Source organism: Neophocaena asiaeorientalis, unplaced genomic scaffold, assembly GCF_003031525.2.
Source record: "Neophocaena asiaeorientalis asiaeorientalis breed wild unplaced genomic scaffold, Neophocaena_asiaeorientalis_V1.1 scaffold197, whole genome shotgun sequence".
In the NCBI taxonomy this organism is placed as follows: Eukaryota; Metazoa; Chordata; class Mammalia; order Artiodactyla; family Phocoenidae; genus Neophocaena; species Neophocaena asiaeorientalis.
Genome location: NW_020174703.1, coordinates 4,761,057 through 4,772,193, shown reverse-complemented (window position 1 = coordinate 4,772,193; position 11,137 = coordinate 4,761,057). Strand labels below are relative to the sequence as shown.

General features: G+C 39.1%; 1 pseudogene; it reads right to left on the bottom strand.

The window, feature by feature from the left end:
- Positions 1–9,393: 9,393 nt before the first annotated feature.
- On the bottom strand, positions 9,394–10,026 carry LOC112409271 (high mobility group protein B1 pseudogene; annotated as a pseudogene).
- Positions 10,027–11,137: the final 1,111 nt, after the last annotated feature.

Here is an 11,137-nt window from a genome sequence, read left to right as displayed (position 1 = left end):
CTCACAGTTTCCTCTGATTCAGATCACACCAGAGCCCTCCACAGTCTACATTTCAGGTTAAACCCTTGCCACATTTTTCAGAAACAGGGGCTTAGAAACCCTGACTGTGGCTGGATTCACAGATATGCAGCTGCCGAGACTAACAGACTAGTAGACAGTCTTTTTGCTGCCCTCGCAACTCCCAAAGAGATACCTGCTTTTTCCAGTATTCACTTTTCTCTCTCTGTCTCGCCCTTTTCTTTCTCAGACACAATTTGAGAGTCTCACAGATGGCTTTGGGGAAGATAACTGCTTGTTCTCAAACATGCTGCTGGGAAACACATTCCTGCTCCTTCCCTTCCTCTCTCAGAGTCCTTGGCCGGCCTTGGCCCTGTCTCCAGGAGATCATGACACTGCAGCCTCGCTCTGCAAGTTCCCATACCTTCCAGCAGTCCTACTGACAACCTGAGCTGCTGACATTTACATTCTTCTTCTAAGTAGCTTGGCAAATAGGAGCCTTTGCCTCTCTGTTTTAAAAGCCCGACTTTTAGTTTCTGGGCTGAAGGGAGCATTCAGTGTTATGCCCATGAACCCACAGACCTCAGGGAATGTTTCCACTCCTTCCTCCCATGCCTACCTGTATCACCAAGGTGTGGCTCAAGGTGCAAAACCAGCCACCATGGAGTGAGCTGGTTTAAACTGGAGTCCCATTTGTGGGGTGTTGAGACAGGACAAGTTGGGTGCCCATAAGGCATGAACTGGCATGGAAGGGCTAGAAGAGAAAGTTGGGGACCCATGAAGATGCTGTGTCTATGATCCAAAATAAGGTCAGGCACAGTTTGAGTTCCCAGGTTAAGTTTTGATGGATTGGAGGCAGGTGAGGAGACCATAAAGAAATCCATTTAAAGTTAATCTAGATGTCGTCAAAAATTAAAATGAGCATTGAGATAAAAGGCAAGTGACATCTGACATTCAGAAGAGACCAGGGATATATTAAAACATGGTTTTGTCTTTGGGTTTCCAAAGGCCCCAATATAAGTGGAAACTGCCCCTGATTAAGATTTATTTCTGCTTTTGCCCTAAATTTTATTTTATGTATCCTTCTGAGTTGTAGTTTCTTCACTGATTATTTGGGGATATATATATATGTTCTTCTAAGGGTTGTTTTGCAGCTTATATGAATTGATGGTTTTGAAGGAACTTTACAGTTTCACAAGTTAATTTCTATTTTTCTTCTTCCCTCCCTTCCTCCCTTCTTCCCTTCTCTCCTTCCATCTCTCTTTATCTTTCTCCCTCTTTGTCTCCTCCTCTTCTTCCCTTCCACTAGAATCAATACCCAGAACCAAATAAGAAAAGTCAGTCATAAAACAAGAGGCAGAAAGGCAAAGCCCAGGGAGACACAAGTCAATACCCGCTTCCAAACATTGCATTATTGGTGTGGAGAGGGAGTAGAGCTGCTTAAAGCCTTAGACTGTGATGTATTTTTGGTTACTTTTGCCTTTACAGACTTTTAGGGAACCAACTCTCTGCTTTCAGACTCCACAGGGTAGACACACTCCATGTATTTCCCTCCTATCTCTTCTTTGGGAGGGAGACTAGAATCCAAATGTGAGAACTAAGACACCTGGACATCAGAGAATGGACAGGTGCATTCTCTGGGAAGGTGAGGTTACATATACCTAGAACTTAATTTTAGGGCTTTAGGGGATAAGGGCACATGGCTCTAATGTTCATCAATATCCACTTCTGGATACACAAGGACTACAATCCCATGCCCTTGGAAGTCGGGCGTTGCCTAGAAGTGACTAGAGGTGGCCAGTGAAACATGAGCAGGAGTGACATGTGTCACTCATAGTCCCTATGACTGGGGTGGGACTCTCCTGCTCTCTCCCACACTGTGCAAGCCTGGACTGCAGTGTCACCACATGAGGGACAGCTGCCAGACTGCAGAGGATTTTTGGGTAGGCAAGAGGTCAACCTTTGTGGTGTTGGCTGGAGTAGCAGAGCCTACACGGAACAGTATGGGGCACGTGTAGAGAAGACTTTTGCTCTTCCCTTGGTGGCTTTCCTTACACTCTAAGCAGACAAACGACTGCAGAGTGTCCCACTTCTCTTTTGTTTTTCTTCTGTCCTAAACCCAGAGTAGCGGCTGTGTGGAGGGTTGCAGCTGTTGGAACTGAAGGGGGGAAAATGGCCGCTCCTCTTCCCTTCGGAATTAGTCTTGTCACATAAGTGGTTTACACACTGGCGGTCTCCACAGACGCCAGGCATGTGTTCTCAGGTGCTTCCCCCATTCTTCATGCACCCCACCTCGTCTCCATCCCAACACGTAGACAGGAGCCATGGACACCCCGACAGAGCCGGGAGGTACTGTAATATTTCAGGAGACGCAGGTTCAGTTTGGAAACCGGCAGACCTGATGTGCACCACTCACACACCCAGCTGTTGCAGGATTGATGTAGCCACAAGCAAAGAGAATCTGCAGAGCTATTTCCTGAAAGCGATGATGAATGTGGTTTTCTTTTTTTTTTTCTCCCAGAGTATGAAAATAGTATATTTCAAGTGACTTAGAAAGTGATAATATGCCTGAAAGGTAGTTTAAGTTATTCCTGTGAGTTTGCTTACCATTATGTCTCCTTCTGCCTTTTTATCAATTATACACCACCTCTGAGGCTTTTAGAATTTGTATCACTGTCTCAAATGTGGATGTTATTTTGATTTTTATTTAATTGTGTATAGTCATATTTTAATGTAATTTTCCATAGAATTCTTTTAAAAACCTATTGCCATATTTAAAAAATATGTAAAATGTAATAAATGTGTAGACTGATTGAAAGATGTTAGTATTTAAAACTTGCCAAGTCTAAAAATGGAGCTTTTAAATATATATTACCAAAACATATGTTTCCAGGAAAATTTTGGCCCTTTATTACTTTTTTCTGTCTTTACCTGTACAACAGGGTAATGATAAGAAAAAGTGTTAGAGTATGCCAACATATCTAAGCCATTGGCTGTTAAGAAGTATTGATGGTCATTAAATTATCTAAAAATATAGACCGAACTTACTGAAATCATTTTTAATTTTGTATTCATATTTATCTAAGAGATAGGAAAATTTTGTCAGGTTTGTTTTGTTTGAACTTACTCCATATAATATGTTTTAATGATTTTTATTTCTTCTTACTAACTAAATTGCATTTCTTTCTTTCTGGAACAAGCTCTTAGCTCTACATTTCTGATCTGGAGAAAAAAATCTAAGTGGAAATCAAAGGACAGGGACCATTCTGAACTTGAGTATAACAAATGACAATTTATACTAGGTGTGATAACCCAGTATTGATTGTGGTGTATAAGCACACCCACTGTGGTAGGGTTTGGCTCAATCCTTGTTTATGTAGAATTGGAAGAAGTAAATGCACATCTCTGTGTCCAGTCCTCGTTTACTCAAATTTCATCTTCGGAAATTCAATCCTGATTCTTTAGGGTAAATTCCAGATGAAAATTTAACACAGAAATTAAGTGAAAACACAGATTTTGGCCAAACTCTAACTTAGCTGTGCTCAGTGTTTGTGGATTTGATAGGAAACCTTGCTGGCACATGTGTGGACAAGATTTGGCTTGGATCTAAGTGGTTGTTGTGTACAGAACTGGAAATTACTTAGTCTATTAATGAATCCTCAAATTATTCACTGCAGGCATCTTTTGACTGGGGCTGCCAGTCGAGACTAAGAAAGCCCAAAGGGACCCTGAAATCTGTGAAATGAAGCACCCAACCACTTAGGCTGGAGGAGAGTCAAAGTGCAATAGTAGCATATGTCTCCACCTCTGTTTACCCTTGGAGAGTTTGCCAAGATCAGTACTTGTCTGAAGACTCTAAAGGAAAGATTGTCTAGCTTGTCTCAATAGGAAGACTTGGTCTTGAAACTGTGATCTTTGGAGACAGCTGAGATGGGGGGAGGAGGAAAATTAAAGGTTCTCATAAATGCAGCCATTCCTATCCCTCCTCTTAGGTCTCCTTATGCAGATGACTATCCATGGAATTATTTCTTCCACTGGTTTATTTTTCAGTGTCATAGACTGCAATACTTATTGAAAAACTTATTAGCAAAAAGCTGACAATGAGCCTTTGAATATTTCAGTAATAGTCTTAATTAAGAGCAGTCCACACCAAAATTTTATAGGTTCAAAAAGACTCCATTGACCTATGCCATTCGGCACTGAATTGGAATAATGTATTTAAAGTAAGTGTACCAATTAAGATAGGCTAAGTTATCTAAGTTATGCTTGGTAAGAACTCTAAAATTTTAAATATTTGCTCACATTACACGTCCATTGTAGGTTGGTTTTTGTGGGGGGGGCAGGGGATGATCTGTTCCTTGTCTTCCATCAGAAAACAGGATAGGAGAGGCTACATGTCTACACTGCCAGATTGTCAAGTCAACCCCCCCACCCGGCAGTTGAGGCGGGGCACAGATCATACACTGATTCTTAAAGCTTCCTCTTGGAAATAACACATCACTTCTGCTCACGTTTCTTTGGCCAAAGTTATTTACATAGCTACACCTAAATTCAAGGGTACAGAAAATTCCCAGGAGAACTAAAAATATTTGGTGAACACTGTTAATGACCACCAAACTGAACTTTAATTCATGCTAATCCACCTAAACCCAGCAAATGCTGAAGTGCATTTTACTCAGAAGTTCATCCAAGTCCTTGTGTCTCACAGAGACATCTAGAGGACATCTAGACTTCAACCTGTACTTCTGGAAAGTTGGCTTCTTCATAGGCATGAAAATGAGCTTAGATGTAGCAGCAAAGTATAAGGGGAAGATGATCAGCCAGCACTCAGAGTATCATTCTTTTGGGGGTGGGCATGTTGAGAGGGGGGCCAGGGAATAAGCATGAACAAGAAGACAACTATGGTATAGTAAAAAAAGAAGACAAACACTTGAAATCAAACCAGTTTTAAGCCCTAACTTGGCAGTTTACTGTCTAATTAATTATGTGTCCAATATTTATTCTCTAGAAGTCTGAGTTTCCCTGCCCTGAAAGATAAAGAATCAAATGGATATTACATGTAATGTACTTCATGACTCATAAGTACTATATAACTGTCATAGAGAGAATAAGTTAATTGAGCCCTAGGCACGTCTGAACTATGTCCAGATTTTAATGACTCCTCGACTCTGTCTCAGAAAATAGAAATGGTATTTGGCATGGCATCAACCCATATCATTTTTATATGTCAGCAGCTCTAATTTACAGTCTACAAAATTTAATGGTAATAAAGATAATACTTTATAATGCTTTACAGAATTATTTCACACCATGACATCCAAAGCCCATTTCAGTTGCCATCACTGAACAGAGAAAAAGACTCTAAGAAATGATGTGAGTAACAAATAAAGTAAGAGAGCAGGTAACAAATCCTGCACAGGAAATGAACTGAACAGAAAATGAAGCCTTATTGGAGAAAGGCAAAGTAAAAAATAGACCAAAATGTAAGTTGCTATATCTTTACATTGGTTATGTATAAGCCTGTACATTATGTACAAACTCCCTTCTTTATTATATCACTATATTTTGAATATTTAAGGACTCATTGCTCTTCCAAAAATAGTATTATGGGCTTACTAATTGAAAATTTAGGTTCTAGATATTTTTGGGATCATATTTAAAGCTTAAAGTCTGTCTTTGCTTCCTACCTCCCTCCCTCCCCTCGCTCCCTCCCTTCCTCCCTACCTACCTTCCTTCCTTCCTTCCTTCCTTCCTTCCTTCCTTCCTTCCTTCCTTCCTTTCTTCCCTCTCTCCCTCTCTCCCTCTGTCTCTTTGCTTCTTCTACATTAATTAACTATAGATTTTATGTTTCAGATAAAGTACTGGTATTAGGGAAGTCAATGTTCTTATAATATTTTCCCTTCCCTAGAAGGATGCAAAAGCTAGAGAGAGTAATGAGGTGGAGGCTATAATACATGTATGAATAGAATGCTACAAGAACAAGAAAATAAAAAGTGTCTGTGTTCAGGAGTTCAGGAAAGAATTCACACTGAATTTGACATTTCTCACTGTAAGAAAGAAAGGCAGGGAAAGAAATTCTATGTAGAGGAAACAATTAGTGCTAAATGAGAATTATCATTATGCACCTTTAATATCAAGTGATTTAGAGTAGCCGAGGGCTTCCCTGGTGGCGCAGTGGTTGAGAGTCCGCCTGCCGATGCAGGGGACACGGGTTCGTGTCCCGGTCTGGGAAGATCCCACATGCCGCGGAGCGGCTGAGTCCGTGAGCCACGGCCGCTGAGCCTGCACGTCCGGAGCCTGTGCTCCGCGGCGGGAGAGGCCACAGCAGTGAGAGGCCCGCGTACCGCAAAAAAATAAATAAAAATAAAGTAGCTGAAATGCAGGATGTTTGGGGAGAGGTGAAATTACAAAGTAGGCAGGAGCCTGACCCTGGTGGTCTTCATAGGCCATGGCCAAGGAGTTTGTGGTGCATCCTAAGGGGACTTTAAATAGAGTGATGAAAAAAAGCTAACATTTTTATTTATGGAATATCCACATTATCTACAATTAGAAAAAATATTGCTTATTCTCAAGTTTATGCATTTGTGAATTACCGTGATGATCTATTTATTGGTATCTAAAATTAACTCCCTACTTTGGCTCATGTACGTGATCAAGATTATACCTACATCAAGTAGCAAATCTCCTGTCCTGATCTTAAAGTCACTTCATGAAAGTACCAGTCCCTATTAGGGAACCTCTTCCACATACCCAGTATTTTAACTCCGAAGCATTTGAGTATGATTCATTTCTTAGAGTAGTGCTTGATTTTCATGTAATCATTACAAACACACAGACATAGGAATGTCCTTGAGATTTCTCCATTGTGTAACCCAGTGCTGAAAGCTTTCAAAATAAATAGAGCTGGCATGCAATTTCTTTCCCTTTCTTATGCCATCTCAGTATGGCTAACAGTCTTAACAAGTTAATTTTTGATAGTCAAAGAGCCGAAAGTTCTATGGTCTTAACGTTTGTTAAGTGAGTTCAATTTGTCCCATGTTATGATGATTAAATACCTGTGGGAAAAAGCAAGCATAAACTAATAACCATGATTCAGAATGTATTAGCAAGCTGGAAACATTTCGGTCATTGTAGTGATATGCTTTAAACAACAACAAAAACAAACAAACAAAAAACCCAACAAACCCTCTGTTAATACATGCTCTCTTTTTTGTAACTGTAACATTTATGCTGGCTTTATAGGCTAGAATATGTTTATGGTATATTTAAATTTAATATAAGCTACATAATGGGGCATTTTATTTGGGGATGCAACCACAATCTTAATTATATGACTAAGACTCTAATACGTAATCTATATTTCACTGAAGACGAATAAGACCAATAAGATAGGTAATGCCTTCTAAGTGAAAAAGCTAATGATTGTCCTTGGGTTCTGATGTCTCTGGGACACTATATGAGGTTCTGTAGAAGGGTAGATAAAAAGCAAAACTTGAAAAAAGGTCATTAGATTAAATGAGTAGAAAGGAAGCACTTGAGAGTGAAGTTTTAGTTGAGTATAGGCAGGAGTCAGATAATAATGCTGTAGGATGATGAAGAAAGGATTAATATAATTTATTCTTATCTCTGTATACTCTTTACTGTACCTTTATCCTGTTCATGTTAAACCTTGGTTTCTTCTGGTCACAGCTGAAATACAAAATGGTTAATTCTTAGCATTTGAAATTCTAAGGTCTTGGAACCTGGTTTACCATAATAGATGTGGAAAAATACTTGGCTAGTCAGTTCACTCATTCCCCAACCCTCCTCACTACCCTCTCCTCCCCCGCCCCCCACCCCCACCCCTGCCACCTAGCCATGGGGAAAGAAGATAAAGACTCTAGATTGAAGGGGAATTTTCTGAGGTGAGCTGATTTTTTTTTCCCCCTTAGGGACATTTGCTGGATCCTGGGAATTTTTCCCTTTGGGGAATTTAACTGATTAATGGCATGGTTGCAGAGTGGGCTTAATTTAGGCATTAACCCACTCTAAGCAAAAAAATAAATAAACTAGCAAAGTGTTGTTGTTCTTGTTTTAGCAGTTGTAGGAGGTTAGAGAGACAAATTTGAAACTTTAGGGACTTCTTCAAATCCTTGGCTAATTTACCCCATATGACATTGTCTCAGTTCTAGAGATCTGCAGCAGCATTGGAGATAGTGAAGGAAGTCCAAAAGCTTCAAAAAGGCAAAATGAAATCTAAGCCATACCAGTGAGAGTGGGCCTGCCTTAGTCACTTCATTAAGTCTCTCAATCAAGACATTTGCTAGATCATTAAAAGGCCTAAAGTGGAGGCTGAAGAGCTGGGCTGGAAACTTATGAATGACAGAGCTGGAAATCCTAAAGTATTTCATGATCAAAGATAAAGAGAACAATTTGACTATCAGTAAGCTGCAGATGGCCGTTCCCAAGGAGGTGGGCTGAAACAGATGTAAACTGATTCTTATTCTGCAATCCAGCTCTGACCCAAGTTAATTACTGATTAGATAGAATGATCATCATCTTACCTGAGCTGCATAACAGAGGAAAGGGGGGGACCCTTTCCTCTGTAATATCATTCCATTCAGATTCTCTTCATTTCTTTTATACTCAATGTCTGATACACAATAAAATATTACTATACATGCAAAAAGACATGAAAATATGATTGATGGTCAAGAAAAAAAACCGATGGAATCTAGTGGGAGACCAATAGATGATCCAACTATCAGAGTTACCAACCAAGATCTTTGAAATAGCTATGATTGATGTATTAAATAAATTAGAGAAGAATATGGGAAGAATATATGAAAGTATGGAGAATTTCTTCAGCAAATTATACTCTGTATAAAAAACCATAAACAATCTAAAATAGGAAAATATAATATCTAAAGTTAAGAACTCAGTGGGTGTTCTTTTTTTTTAATAAAAAAAATTGTATTTACTTAGAAGCATTCAGAATGTCAACAAAACAGCTGCAACTTTTCTTTTTTTTGCAATTACAGAGTGGTATTCAGTTAACAGAACAACAATTATTTCGTATAAGCTGCATCAGAGACAACTGAAGATGAAAAAATTACCATCCCCATATATAACTAATTTGTGCTGTGCACCAACAAGAACCTGCTTTAAATTTCCATGCCAATTTACAACCCCCATACTGTACCAGGCAAGGTTAGTGGCTATTGAAAATACCACCAGGACAGGGCTATCTAGGGATACATTCGGTAGTGTGTTAACTACGCAAAAAAAGACACTGTACAGTTTAAAAACAAATCTTACACAGCCTTACATTTCAATTTTTTTCTTTAAAAGGAGTGAGTTGTGTACAGGGGGGTTAAATGCTTTATAAACAAGAAAGAAAACTGCGCTAGGACCAACTTATTCATCATCATCATCTTCTTCCTCTTCCTCTTCCTCCTCCTCCTCCTCCTCTTCATCTTCCTACTCTTCCTTCTTTTTCTTGCTTCTTTCAGTCTTGACGACTCCCTTTTTTGCTGCATCAGGCTTCCCTTTAGCTCGGTATGCAACAATATCCTTTTCGTGCTTTTCCTTCAGTTTAGCAGCCTTCTTCTCATAAGGCTGCTTGTCATCTGCAGCAGTGTTATTCCACATCTCTCCCAGTTTCTTTGCAACATCACCAATGGATAGGCCAGGATGTTCTCCTTTGATTTTTGGATGATACTCAGAACAAAGCAAGAAAAAGGCCAAAGGAGGCCTCTTGGGTGCATTGGGATCCTTGTTTCCCCTTTAGGAGGGATATAAGTTTTCATTTCTCTTTCATAACGGGCCTTGTCCGCCTTTGCCATGTCTTCAAACTTTCCTTTCTCTTTAGCAGACATGGTCTTCCACCTCTCTGAGCACTTCTTAGAAAACTCTGAGAAGTTGACGGAAGCATCTGGGTGCTTCTTCTTGTGCTCCTCCCGGCAAGTTTGCACAAAGAATGCATATGATGACATTTTGCCTCTCGGCTTCTTAGGATCTCCTTTGCCCATGCTTAATTATTTTTCCTCCACGAGGCACAGAGTCGCCCAGTGCCTGTCCGGCTCTCACTTGCCCTGGCGCTGCCTCTGTGGAGCTCAATGTACTGCAATCAGTGGGTGTTCTTAAGAGTAAATTAGTGAGAGAAGTATACAGAACATGTAGATTGAAAGACAAGTCACTAAAAGTATACAAAATTAAGCATGTAGAAAACATTAAAAAGGTGAATGAAGATATGTAGGATTATCTAAGGTCTAATGTACATATAATAGGAGTCACAAGAGGAAAAAGAGAAAATATGGGAAATCAGTATTTAAATTTTCTAAAACTGATGAACGATGTCAACTGAAAGATTTAGAAAAGTCTGGGAATCGCAAGTTGAAGATAAGCAAAACTATACCTAAGTATATTATAAAATCTGAAAATCAAGTACAATAGTGCCTGTCCGGCTCTCACTTGCCCTGGCGCTGCCTCTGTGGAGCTCAATGTACTGCAATCAGTGGGTGTTCTTAAGAGTAAATTAGTGAGAGAAGTATACAGAACATGTAGATTGAAAGACAAGTCACTAAAAGTATACAAAATTAAGCATGTAGAAAACATTAAAAAGGTGAATGAAGATATGTAGGATTATCTAAGGTCTAATGTACATATAATAGGAGTCACAAGAGGAAAAAGAGAAAATATGGGAAATCAGTATTTAAATTTTCTAAAACTGATGAACGATGTCAACTGAAAGATTTAGAAAAGTCTGGGAATCGCAAGTTGAAGATAAGCAAAACTATACCTAAGTATATTATAAAATCTGAAAATCAAATACAAAGAGAAAAAACCTAAAATCAGTGCCTTAAAAAAATTACTGAGAATGACATCTAACTTCTCAACAGAAATTATGGAAACTAGAAGACAATAAAATGACATCTTTAAAATATTGAAAGAAGATAACTGCCAACTTATCATTTTATACCAAAAAATTATCCTTCAAAAGTGAAGATGATAGTTTTAGTCAAATAAAAAGTGAGGGAATTTGTCACCAGCAAGTCCACGTTTGTAAAACTAAATTGACTTTTTTCAGGTAGAAAAATAATTCCAGATTCAGCATGGAAATATAGGAGGAAATTATGAACTCCAGAGGTGTAAAATATGT